General features: G+C 45.4%; 1 protein-coding gene across 1 annotated transcript in view; it reads left to right on the forward strand.

Moving 5' to 3' along the window:
- Nucleotides 1-12,670, forward strand: part of GPR158 (G protein-coupled receptor 158) — a 309,748-nt gene that overhangs the window by 81,582 nt on the left and 215,496 nt on the right. The gene's annotated exons all lie outside the window — the stretch shown is intronic.

The following is a 12,670-nucleotide window of genomic DNA, read 5'->3' on the forward strand; positions in this document are numbered from 1 at the left end:
GGATACAGCAGCTCAGCTTCCCCTGCTTCTTCTCCAATTAGTGAATCAGCCACTCAGCTCCCTCTGCTGCCCCTCCCATTAGAGAATTAGCAGCTCAGCTCTCCCTATTTCCCCTCCATTTAATGAACCAACAGCTCAGCTCCTTCTGATCCCCCTCCCATGGAGCTCCCCCTGCTTCCTCTCCCATTTGTGAATCAGCAGCTTTGCTCCACTTGCTCCCTCTCCCATTAGTGACTTAGGGGCTTGTCTCTCCCTGGTCCTCGTCCTATTATTGACACAGCAGCTCAGCTTCCCTCACTCCCTTTACCAATAACTAATAAGCAGCTCAGCTTCCCCTGCTCCCCCTGCAATTAGTGACCTGGAAGTTCATCTCACCCAAATCTCCCCCCCAGCACTAACTCCAGCGGCCTGTCCAAGTCTGGGGCAAGCTTTGGATGAACGGGGCTGAATGAAGTACATAGTGGTGTAGTTGATTAGAGCCCTATGCATTAAGGGATGAAGGTCCAAAATTAAGGGTTCTCCAAAAGACTGGGTAGGATGCAGTACAGTTGGATGGCCCCATGTGCAAGAGACCCAAGAGAACAACTCAACTTGGGCAACTTTGACGCTTTGAATTTTGAGGAATGGATTGCTCTGGTCTGACTATGGCGCACTCACAGTGATTAATGTTTTAGATCTTAACTGCATTATTACGTATGTTAAAGCAGATTTCCACCCAAAAGTGGAACTTCCGCTCATCTGATCCCCCCCCCTCCGGTGCCACAACTGGCACCTTTCAGGGGGGAGGGGGGACAGGATACCTGTCTTTGACAGATATTCTTTCCCCCTTTGGGAGTCTGGGCCACAGCCCGTGATGTCAGCTCCCTCCTCCTCCCCTGGCCGCCGGGCCAGTAGGAGAGAGGAGCGGGCCTTGTGCATGCGCAGTAGGGTTCCTGGCATGAAGCTAAAAGGCTACACTGCTGGGTACCCTTACCCGCAATTGTGGCGGCAGCACCCGACAGCTGATGGAAACATCAGCTGCGGGTGCTGACATCGCTGGACTCCAGGACATTTAAGTGTCCATTTAGTAAAAGCCAGCAGCTGCAGTATGTGTAGCTGCTGGTTTTAATATTTTTATGGGCAGAACACCGCTTTAATACTTTAATAAGCTGGAAGTTCTTTCTAAAATAATCATCTTGCAATATATGGAAAAACATACATAATTAACTCATGATTGACTTTTAACTTAAGAACTTTCAGCTTATTAAAATCTGAAGAGCCTTATTATTTTTAAAGCCTTTTATATATTGTATATATCAGTCAGTTAAGATTTTAATAAGCTTGGATTTTGATTAAAAAAAGAAAACTCATATTATTGTGTGTTACAGTGAAAAGTGGCTGATAATGTCAACTTTTGTGAGCTGGATTACTAGATCTCGATGAAACTGTCATTTTCTGTAATACATCACAGTATCTTGCATTATAATTTATGTTTTTGGCCTTTTTTAGCATGTATATAAATACTAAAGGGCCGTACACAGGGGTCGAATATTGAACTGACGGATATTCAGAAGCTCCTGCAAAGGGTTATGACCGAATAAGGTCTGCCGATCGTCACCCAGTGTGTTCTGGCCGCGCAGTGGCGGCCCGTCCATAGGGGCGCCCGGGCGCCGCCCCCCATCCCACAGTCAGTAAAAAAAAAAAAAAAAAAAAAAAATTTTTAAATCTGTCCCTTTAAGATTTTTTTTTTTTCCCAAAAAAGGGCCTTATTGGCTCTATGTCCGCGCGCCGGACGCCGGGAACAGTCCTGTAGGAGTAGCGCCACGTCTGTGCAATCACGGGATTGCAGACGCGGCGCTACATTGGCACAAAAAATATGCCTTTGTGGCGCTCTCCATCGCGCCATTTGCTTCCGGCGCGATGGAGTGTATAGTTATGGCCGGGCGTGTGCACCCGCCCGTCTCTGTGCTGAGTGTGCTCGTTCCGACGTCACTTGAGAAACAGGAAGTGACGTCGGGTCAGCTAGAGCTCAGTGCGCCCGACCGTGGACGAGGTAAGCTTGCCTGTCTCTACTTTGGCGGCCGCTTCACAGCTGCATCCAACCCCTCCCGCGATTTCGTATTCGGCGGCCGGCTTCCCCCCCCGCTTATTCAAAGTTTTTTTTTCAATTGATTATTCGGCGGCACCCCCCCCCCCCGCTTATTCAAAGGCTTTTTTTTTGCATTTAATATTCGTCGGCCCCCCCCCCCCCCCCGCTTATTCAAACTCTTTTTTTAATGCAATATTCGGCGGGCCCCCCCACCCCCCGCTTATTCAAAGTCTTTTTTTTATCTAATATTCGGCGGCTGGCATCCACCCTCCACCCCCCCTGCTTAATCCAATTTCTTTTTTAGATATTTTTTAATATTTTTTAAAAATATTTTTTAATATTCAGCGAAAATAATGGCAGGCAACAACCCCCCCCCCCCCCAAAAACAATGTTTTTTTTTATTTAATATTAGTTAAATATATTAAGCTTATTAACAGTTTATTTTTTATATTTGATTCAATTTAGCATTAAGTATAAAAAAAGTTGTTTTTTTAATAACTGGGGGGGGGGGGTGGTCTGGTGGGGTAGTGTTACCGCCCGCTGTAGTGTTACTTGTGCTGTAATGAATTTTTACATAGAAAATAAATGTTGTTAATTAATGGGTAAATGAATTATAAAAAAAAAGATTTTTCCAATAACGGTTATTAAAAAAATCTTTTTTTTATAATTCATTTACCCATTTATTAACAACATTTCTTTTCTATGTAAAAATTCATTACAGCACAAATAGCGGGCGGTAACACTACCCCACCAGACCACCCCACCCCCCTCCCCCCCGTTATTAAAAACAAAAACTTTTTTTATACTTAATGTGCAGGGAAAATATCGGCCGTCAACACCACCGCACCCCCCGCTTGCAAATTGTCCTGCAACTTGGGACTGGAAAGTTGCAGGATAAGTTGGACCCGATGATTTCCAATGAGAACTGTTCATATCTGTGCAACTTTGAAGTAGTCCCTGCATTACTTGTGTCCCACCTTGATGTGACTTGAGGTCCATAGACCTCCAGAATACATAGGCATTGCTTCAAGTCGCTGCAAAATCGCACCAAAAAATTGTGGCAGAATCTTGCGACTTTCAGGCTAATGCAGTCTGAAAGTTGCACAATTCTACTGCAATTCTGATGTGACTTAAAGCAATGCCTGTGTATTCTGGAGGTCTATGGACCTCAAGTTGCATCAAAGTGGGACCAAAGTAATGCAGGGACTACTTTGAAGTCGCACAGATATGAACGGTTCTCATTGGAAATCATGGGGTACGACTTGTCATGCAACATTTAAGTCCCAAGTCGCAGGACAAGTAATTCCTGCAGTCTCTGGTAATCTTGTGCAGTATGTCCGCAGTCTCTGGTAATCTTGTGTAGTATGTCCGCAGTCTCTGGTAATCTCCTGCAGTATGTCCGCAGTCTCTGGTAATCTTGTGCAGTATGTCCGCAGTCTCTGGTAATCTTGTGTAGTATGTCCGCAGTCTCTGGTAATCTTGTGTAGTATGTCCGCAGTCTCTGGTAATCTTTTGCAGTATGTCCGCAGTCTCTGGTAATCTCCTGCAGTATGTCCGCAGTCTCTGGTAATTTCCTGCAGTATGTCTGCAGTCTCTGGTAATCTTGTGCAGTATGTCCGCAGTCTCTGGTAATCTTGTGCAGTATGTCCGCAGTCTCTGGTAATCTTGTGCAGTATGTCCGCAGTCTCTGGTAATCTCCTGCAGTATGTCCGCAGTCTCTGGTAATCTCCTGCAGTATGTCCGCAGTCTCTGGTAATCTCCTGCAGTATGTCCGCAGTCTCTGGTAATCTCCTGCTGTATGTCCGCAGTCTCTGGTAATCTTTTGCAGTATGTCCGCAGTCTCTGGTAATCTCCTGCAGTATGTCCGCAGTCTCTGGTAATCTCCTGCAGTCTCTGGTACTCTTGTGCAGTATGTCCGCAGTCTCTGGTAATCTTGTGCAGTATGTCCGCAGTCTCTGGTAATCATGTGCAGTATGTCCGCAGTCTCTGGTAATCCTGCGCCGAATAATCAATTGAAAAAAAAACTTTGAATAAGCGGGGGGTGAAGCCGGCCGCCGAATACGAAATCGCGGGAGGGGTTGGATGCAGCTGTGAAGCGGCCGCCGAAGTAGAGACAGGCAAGCTTACCTCGTCCACGGTCGGGCGCACTGAGCTCTAGCTGACCCGACGTCACTTCCTGTTTTTCAAGTGACGTCGGAACGAGCACACTCAGCACAGAGACGGGCGGGTGCACACAGACAGTGTATGCACCCGCCCGGCCATAACTATACACTCCATCGCGCCGGAAGCAAATGGCGCGATGGAGAGCGCCACAAAGGCATTTTTTGTGCCAATGTAGCGCCGCGTCTGCAATCCCGTGATTGCACAGACGTGGCGCTACTCCTACAGGACTGTTCCCGGCGTCCGGCGCGCGGACATAGAGCCAATAAGGCCCTTTTTTGGGAAAAAAAAAATTCTTCAAGGGACAGATTTAAAAAAAATATATATATATATTTTTTTTTTTACTGACTGTGGGATGGGGGGCGGCGCCCCTATGGACGGGCCGCCACTGCTCCTGACATTGAGTGGAATACAGGGGACGGAGTGGTGGATTCTATAAGGGGTGTGGCTTATGAGAAGTGGGAGGGACCAAATGTGGAAGGGCGGGGTATTGCGCCCCCCCATCATAAAACTTCACCAGCCGCCACTGTTCTGGCGTGTGGGGGGGGGGGGGGCTTGTCCTGTGTCCCCCTGTCAGATCACAACAGCTCAGCAGGGGACGTCGCTGTTTGGCTGTGGTAGGCTATGCGTACTGTTGAGATGTGAACCCAGAGGTTGAAAGGATGAAATTATGGACATCACAATGTGGCATTACATTTACTGACACTAGAAAACTCTTATGTTTTCCTAAATACTTGAGTTTTTTTATTGCACTGTACCAAAATCGATTGTTCACTTATTAGATATTTTGTTGAAAACTGTGGATATGAAAGTTCAACATTTTGGCAAAATACATTGACGTCATTAAAAAAAGTGAATTTTAGGTGGCTTTAACCCTGGTACTTAAATTGCCATACACATTACAGAGTGTCAGCATTACTTTTTTGTTCATCTTGCTTTGGACAATCATATAGAAGTAATCACTTCTATATGTTAAAGGGGTTGTAAAGGTTTGTTTTTTATTTTCTAAATAGGTTCCTTTAACCACTTAAGACCCGGACCAAAATGCAGCTAAAGGACCTTGCCCCTTTTTGCGAGTTGGCCCATGCGTCACTTTAACTGACAATTGCTCGGTCGTGCGACGTGGCTCCCAAACAAAATTGGCGTCCTTTTTTCCCCCACAAATAGAGCTTTCTTTTGGTGGTATTTGATCACCTCTCCGGTTTTTATTTTTTGCGCTATAAACAAAAATAGAGCGACAATTTTGAAAAAAATTCAATATTTTTTACTTTTTGCTATAATAAATTTCCCCCAAAAATATATATAAACAATTTTTTTCCCTCAGTTTAGGCCGATACGTATTCTTCTACATACGTATTCTACACCACACCTGACACATGCACTGACCTACCTGACACCTACACTAACCTACCTGACACATACACTGACCCACCGACCTTAAACCTACACTGACCTACCTGACACATACACAGACCCACTACTCACACACATCGAACAGAGGTGACCTGGAAATACAAAACAGAACATACACCAGATTAAATCCATGTGCACACCAATATACGTGCACCACTGTGTGTGTGTGTGTGTGTGTATATATATATATATATATATATATATATACACACACACACATATAAACAAGCACCTAACAGTAACATGCATGAGCCTATACTACAAAGCAGACCAGCCCTTTTAGAAATTTTCAAAACCACCCGGCTGCCATCCCATGCTTTCAATCACCTTTTGACACCCTTGTTGACACTAAAGGTATTTTCCAGATTGCATTGGACTGCTGCAATTGACCATTATGGTATAAAGGGCCCATTCTCCTCTACATACTAAGAAGTAGAAGTCGTCTAACATCATATGATTTAATAACAGCGCAACAAATTCCCAAAGTGCAGCTTAGACTCCTTACCTCTGCTGGTGCTGGGTGTGCAGAATTGCTTTGGAGTCCCCACCAGCGCCATCCACCCAAGGCCATCCACGGGAGGTCAGCTAACAGACGCTGAACCTCCATGCTCCCATCTCCACCGAGCCCCGCTCCACACACAGAGCCGCATCATAGGGACAGACGGAGGAGAAGACAGCGGTTTCCAGTGCTTGTCTCCCGCCGCCATGTTCAATGTTTCCCGGTGCACTCTGATTTTGCATATGGGGGTCATGTGCGGATCGCGGACTGGCCAGCCCCACGCCGCACATGACCCCCATACACCCAATCACAGGGCGCCAGACACTAAACATGGCAGCCGGAGATCGGGGACACAAGAAATGAAAATTAGGAGGACTGGGAGGCACAGAATTTTGCGCCCCCCCTAAATGTTGTGCCCGGGGCCACGGCATCCCCTGCCCCCCCACGCTACGCCACTGTTCCTGTGGGAGTGTTAGACAATGTAGAAGTTCATATATTCTTTTTTAATATATATTTTTTTAATTTCTCCGTCATGAATACATTAGGGACTAGCCTTATGCCATTGGAGGCCAACAACATACAGCAAAAAAATTCACATGAAAATGTTTCGACCACACATTACTTTATAGGGAGTGAATTTGTGGCGATGTCCCTGGACTAACTCTTTAATTTATGCTTGCAGTGCACAATGGACATGATTCAAGACAAATTGTAGTACAATATGCATCAGTCTTGTCAGACGTTGCCTAGATGTACCGGCTTTTCTCTCTCTAAATTAGTTTCCAAGGTCTCGGCTATACATGAGATTCGGTTACTCTATACTCAGCAGCAGAATCCCATTCCAGCTGGGAGGTGGAAAATATGACAGGAGCCCATTGGGGATATAAGGTTGGTCCATACAGAATATTTCATTTGTGTTCCTTCCTCTGAGAAATGAAAATATCACACACCATTAAAATTACAGTTAGGGCAGATAATAGATCATGCTGCAGCCAGATTCCCCCGAGACATGCACAATGTAAATGGAGATCGCTGCCTCTTGCAAGGTCACTGTCATACATTAATGCCACAGTGAGGGGGGATGTGTGTAATGGTGCTGTATGGCATTAGATATTCTAAGTATAACAAAGAAATTACAATGTAACAGAACATGATCAAATGGAAAAAAAAAGCTTTTTGTTAAAAGTGGCACTTACATTTTTTTTTTTTTTAAACTTAGGCCCAGATTCTCAAAAGAGATACGACGGCGTATCTCCAGATACGCCGTCGTATCTCTGAGTTGCGCCGTCGTATCTATGCGCCTGATTCTTAGAATCAGTTGCGCATAGATTTTCCCGTAAGACTCTTACGCCGTCGGATCGTAACTGCATATTTACGCTGGCCGCTAGGGGCGTGTACGCTGATTTACGCGTCAAAATATGTAAATCAGCTAGATACGCGAATTCACGAATGTACGCTCGGCCGACGCAGTACACTTACGCCGTTTACGTTAGGCTTTTCCTGACGTAAAGTTACCCCTGCTATATGGTGGCGTAAGTGCGGCGTACCAATGTTAAGTATGGCCGTCGTTCCCGCGACAAAATTTGAAAATTTTACGTCGTTTGCGTAACTCGTCCGTGAATGGGGCTGGACGTAATTTACGTTCACGTCAAAACCAATACGTCCTTATGGCGTATTAGGAGCAATGCACACTGGGAGATTTCGCATGCCCCGTTCGTGAAAAACGTCAATCACGTCGGGTCACAGAACATTTACATAAAACACGCCCCCCTGTTCCAAATTTGAATTAGGCGGGCTTACGCCGCCCTATTTACGCTACGCCGCCGCAACTTACGGAGCAAGTGCTTTGAGAATTCAGCACTTGCCCGTCTAAGTTGCGGAGGCGTAACGTAAATAGGTTACGTTACGCCCGCACAAAGTTACGCCAAACTACGAGAATCTGGCCCTAAATGTTTACATAATATGGAGGCTAATTTAACTCATCTAGGAAAAAAATCTGGGGCATTTTTATTATCTAGACTTTACCATACAGAGAAATCGATATAACAGATTGAGCTCTCTCCTCTCATAGCTCTCATTCAGGTCTTCCCTTTGCTAAACCAGAGCACCTCCTAAAAGGGGAAGTTCTGCTTGTTTGCACCCTCCCCCCCTCCACTGCACATTTGTAATTTTCGTATGGGGGAGGGGGGAGCGGGTACCTGGTTTTAACAGGTACCAGCTGCAACTTCCGGTGTTCTTATGAGAAATGCCCCCTGTCGAATAATGCCCACCCGGTAATGCGCAGCGCTTGCAGAGTACGGAGTCGCCGGAAGGCCTCCGAACATCAGAATTTACGATCAGCTGTAGACGGCGCCTGCGCACAATAGCCAATAGCACATTGTGCCACACGCTCCCAATGCTCGTGCAAGTCTGCAAGAGGCAGATTTCGTAATGATGGGCGCGTGTAAGTGGCAGATGCCTACAGAAGGAGGCTTATTTTGTAATGATGGGCAGTGCTGTTAAGATGGTTTAGATAGCTAACACAACCAATAGCACTGCCCATCATTACAAAATACTCCCCCTTCTGTAGGCATGCGCCCCTCACACGTGCCCATCATGAATAAATCTGCCCCTTTCAGACTTTCATGAGCATTGGGAGTGTGTGGCACAATGTCGGCTATTGTGTGCAGGTGCCGTCTACAGTTGATCGTAAATTCAGATTTGTTCGGCAGCTTTCTGCGCAAGCGCTGCGCATGCACAGTACTGGGCGGGCATTATTCGACAGGAGGCATTTCTCAACAGGACAACAGAAGTTTGCCCCCCATAAATCACAGGTCTGTGATTTAGACTGTGGGACCATTCACAGGTTGGAAGCCGGTTGTGAAGCTGCAAGGCTGCACTGCTGGTTTCCCTTAGTCAAGATGCCAGCGCTGCACCCGAGAGCTGGTTGAAGAATCAGCTCAGGTGAGGACATCACAAGATCCCTGGACAGGTAAGTGTCCTTATACTAAAAGTCAGAAGTTACAGTATTTGTAGCTGCAGGGTTTTCATTTTTTGGGGGGAGCCTGGAACCCTAAGGCCCTGTACACACGAGAGGATCAATCTGCTGGAATTGATCCGCGGACCGGTTTCAGCGGATAGATCCCCTGGTGTGTACGATCCAGCGGATATTTTTCCGCGGATATTTTCCCCGGCGATGGATTTCCAGCGGATCAAAATTTCTTAACATGCTAAGAAATCGATCCGGTGGAATCCAGTCCAGCGGATTGATCCGATGGTCTGTACAGACTCCCCGGATCAATCCGTCCGAATCCATCCCTCGCATGCGTCGTAATGATTCGACGCATGCGTGGAAGTCCTTATATTACAGCGTCGCACACGTCACCGCGGAGGGAATTCCGCGGGGATTTTGATCTCATGGTTAGTACAACCATGAGATCAAAATCCGCCAGAGGATTTATCTGCGGAAACGGACCTCCGGACCGTTTCCGCGGATCGATCCTCTCGTGTGTACTAGGCACAACACAATTTCACTTTAGGCCTGCTGTAATACAATAAAAACAATATTGCCTGTGTAACAACTCCAGGCAAGAAGTAAAATCTGATCTGCCAATTATTCTACGAAAATTCTACAATTTGAGCCCAGGCAAGAATGTCCTCTTTATATTTAGACCACATTCTTTAAATGGAAAGCAACTACGCTTTGACAGGCTTCTGATTGGGCTTGTAGGTAGTATCTCAGTATAATGTGAGCATCCATGCCTCTGGGACAAGAGCCCCACTGCTGCTATTTTGCTCTTGGGAAATTAAACAGTGCCTTGAAAAAGTATTCATACCCCTTAACATTTTTTCACATTTCGTCATGTTACAACCAAAATGTAAATGTATTTTATTGGGATTCTATGTGATAGACCAACACAAAGTGGCACATAATTGTGAAGTGGAAGGAAAATGATAAATGGTTTTAATTCTTTTTTTACAAATAAATATTTGAAAAGTGTGGCGTGTATTTGTATTCAGCCCCCTATTCTACTTTGTGGAACCTCCTTTGACTGCAATTACAGCTGCAAGTCTTTTTGGGGATGTCTCTACCAGCTTGGCACATTTAGAGAGTAACGTTTTTCCCATTCTTCTTTGCAAAATAGCTCAAGCTCTGTCATATTAGATGAACGTCTGGGAACAGAAATTTTCAAGTCTTGCAACAGATTCTCAATTGGATTTAGGTCTGGACTTTGTCTGGCCTTTCTAACACATGAATATGCTTTGATCTAAACCATTCCATTGTAGCTCTGGCTGTATGTTTAGAGTTGTTGTCCTGCTGGAAGGTGAACCTCCGCCCCAGTCTTAAGTCTTTTGCAGACTCTAAGGCCCCGTACACACGGTCGGACAAAAACGATGAGAATGGACCGAGGTTCAGTTTCATCGGTCCAAACCGACTGTGTGTATAGCCCATCGGTCTGTTTTCCTTCGGTCCAAAATTTTAAAACATGCTTCAAAACCGAACCGATGGACCGCTGCCCGATCGGTTCAAACCGATGGTTAGTACAGAAAAGCATCGGTTCAAAACCCGCGCATGCTCAGAATCAAGTCGACACATGCTTGGAAGCATTGAACTTGGTTTTATTCAGCACGTTGTGTGTTTGACATCACCGTGTTCTGACCCGATCGGTTTTTGGAACGATGGTGTGTACGCATATCAGGCCGTCAGGCCACTTCAGCCTTGAACCGATGAAAACAGTTCGTCTGACCATTCTCATTGGTTTGGAAGGACCGTGTGTACAAGGCCTAACAGGTTTTCTTCTAAGATTGCCCTATATTTGGCTCCATCCATCTTCCTATCAACTCTCGACTAGCTTCCCTGTCCCTGCTGAAGAAAAGCATCCCCACAACATGATGCTGTCACCACCATGTTTCACGGTGGGGATGGTGTGTTCAGGGTAATGTGCAGTGTTAGTTTTCCACCACACATAGTGTTTTGCTTTTAAGCCAAAAAATTATATTTTGGTCTCATCTGATCAGAGCACCTTCTTCCACGTTTGCTGTGTCCCCCACACGGCTTCTCACAAACTGCAAACAGGACTTTTTATCACTTTCTTTTAATAATGGCTTTCTTCTTGCACCTCTTCCATAAAGGCCAGATTTTTGGAGTGCACGACTAATTGTTGTCCTGTGGACAGATTCTCCCACCTAAGTTGTTATCATGGGCCCGGCCTGTCAGTTTAGGTGGACAGCCATGTCTTGGTAGGTTTGCAGTTGTGCCATACTCTTTCCATTTTCAGATGATGGACTGAACAATGCTCCATGAGATGTTCAAAGCTTGGGATATTTTTTTATAACCTAACCCTGCTCTAAACTTCTCCACAACATTATTCCTGACCTGTCTGGTGTGTTCCTTGGCCTTCATTATGCTGTTTGTTCACTAATGTTCTCTAACAAACCTATGAGGGCTTCACAGAACAGCTGTATTTATACTGAGATTAAATTACACACAGATGGACTCTGTTTACTAATTAGGTGACTTTTGAAAGCAATTGGTTCACTAGATTTTAGTTATGGAGATCAGAGTAAAGGGGGCTAAATACAAATGCACGCCACATTTTTCAGATATTTATTCGTAAAAAAAAAATTAAACAACCATGTATCATTTTCCTTCCACTTCACAATTATCTGCCACTTTGTTTTGGACTATCACATAAAATACCAATAAAATACATTTAACGTATTTACCGATGTATAAGGCGACTGGGCATATAAGACGACCCCCTAATTTTCCAACTAAAAGGTTGGTTTTGGGATATACTCACCTTTTAAGACGACCCCTTCCGACACACCTCACTGTGCCCATTGCATACCTCACTATGCTCATTGCATACCTCACTGTGCTCATTGCATACCTCACTGTGCCCATTGCCTACCTCGCTGTGCCCATTGCCTACCTCACTGTGCCCATTGCCTACCTCACTGTGCCGATCTCCATACGTTATCCCTGTTTGCAGAGTCAGACTTTGAGCGTCCATTGTTCAAAAGTCGCACCTCCTCCTCGTCCTGTTCTGTGATAGGCGGAACACTCAGTTTCCCAGCAGAGCCTGTGTTAAGTTTTCTGCCTATCACGGACGTCCTCTCGTCCGAGGCCGAGGACGACTGTGATAGGCGGAACACCGAACACAGGATCTGCTGGGAAACTGAGTGTTCCGCTTATCACAGAACAGGACTAGGAGGAAGGCGCGGCTTTTGAACAATGGAGTGACCCCCGCAATTTGACTCTGCATACAGGTACCGGCGTATAAGACGACTCCCGATTTTTGGGGATATTTTTAAGTGCAAAAGGTCGTATTATATGCCGTAAAATAGGGTACGTTTTTGGTTGTAACATGACAAAATGTGGAAAATATCAAGGAGTATGAATACCCTTTTCAAGACACTGTATGTATCCTCTTTAAAAAAATATATATTTTGGTGATTGTGCCATATTGAGTCCCTCGAAATATACACAACTTTCGAACACTGAGGAAGGAAAATATTTTTTTGTCCCTCGAAATGTGTTGGATGTT

Source organism: Rana temporaria, chromosome 5, assembly GCF_905171775.1.
Source record: "Rana temporaria chromosome 5, aRanTem1.1, whole genome shotgun sequence".
NCBI lineage: Eukaryota > Metazoa > Chordata > Amphibia > Anura > Ranidae > Rana > Rana temporaria.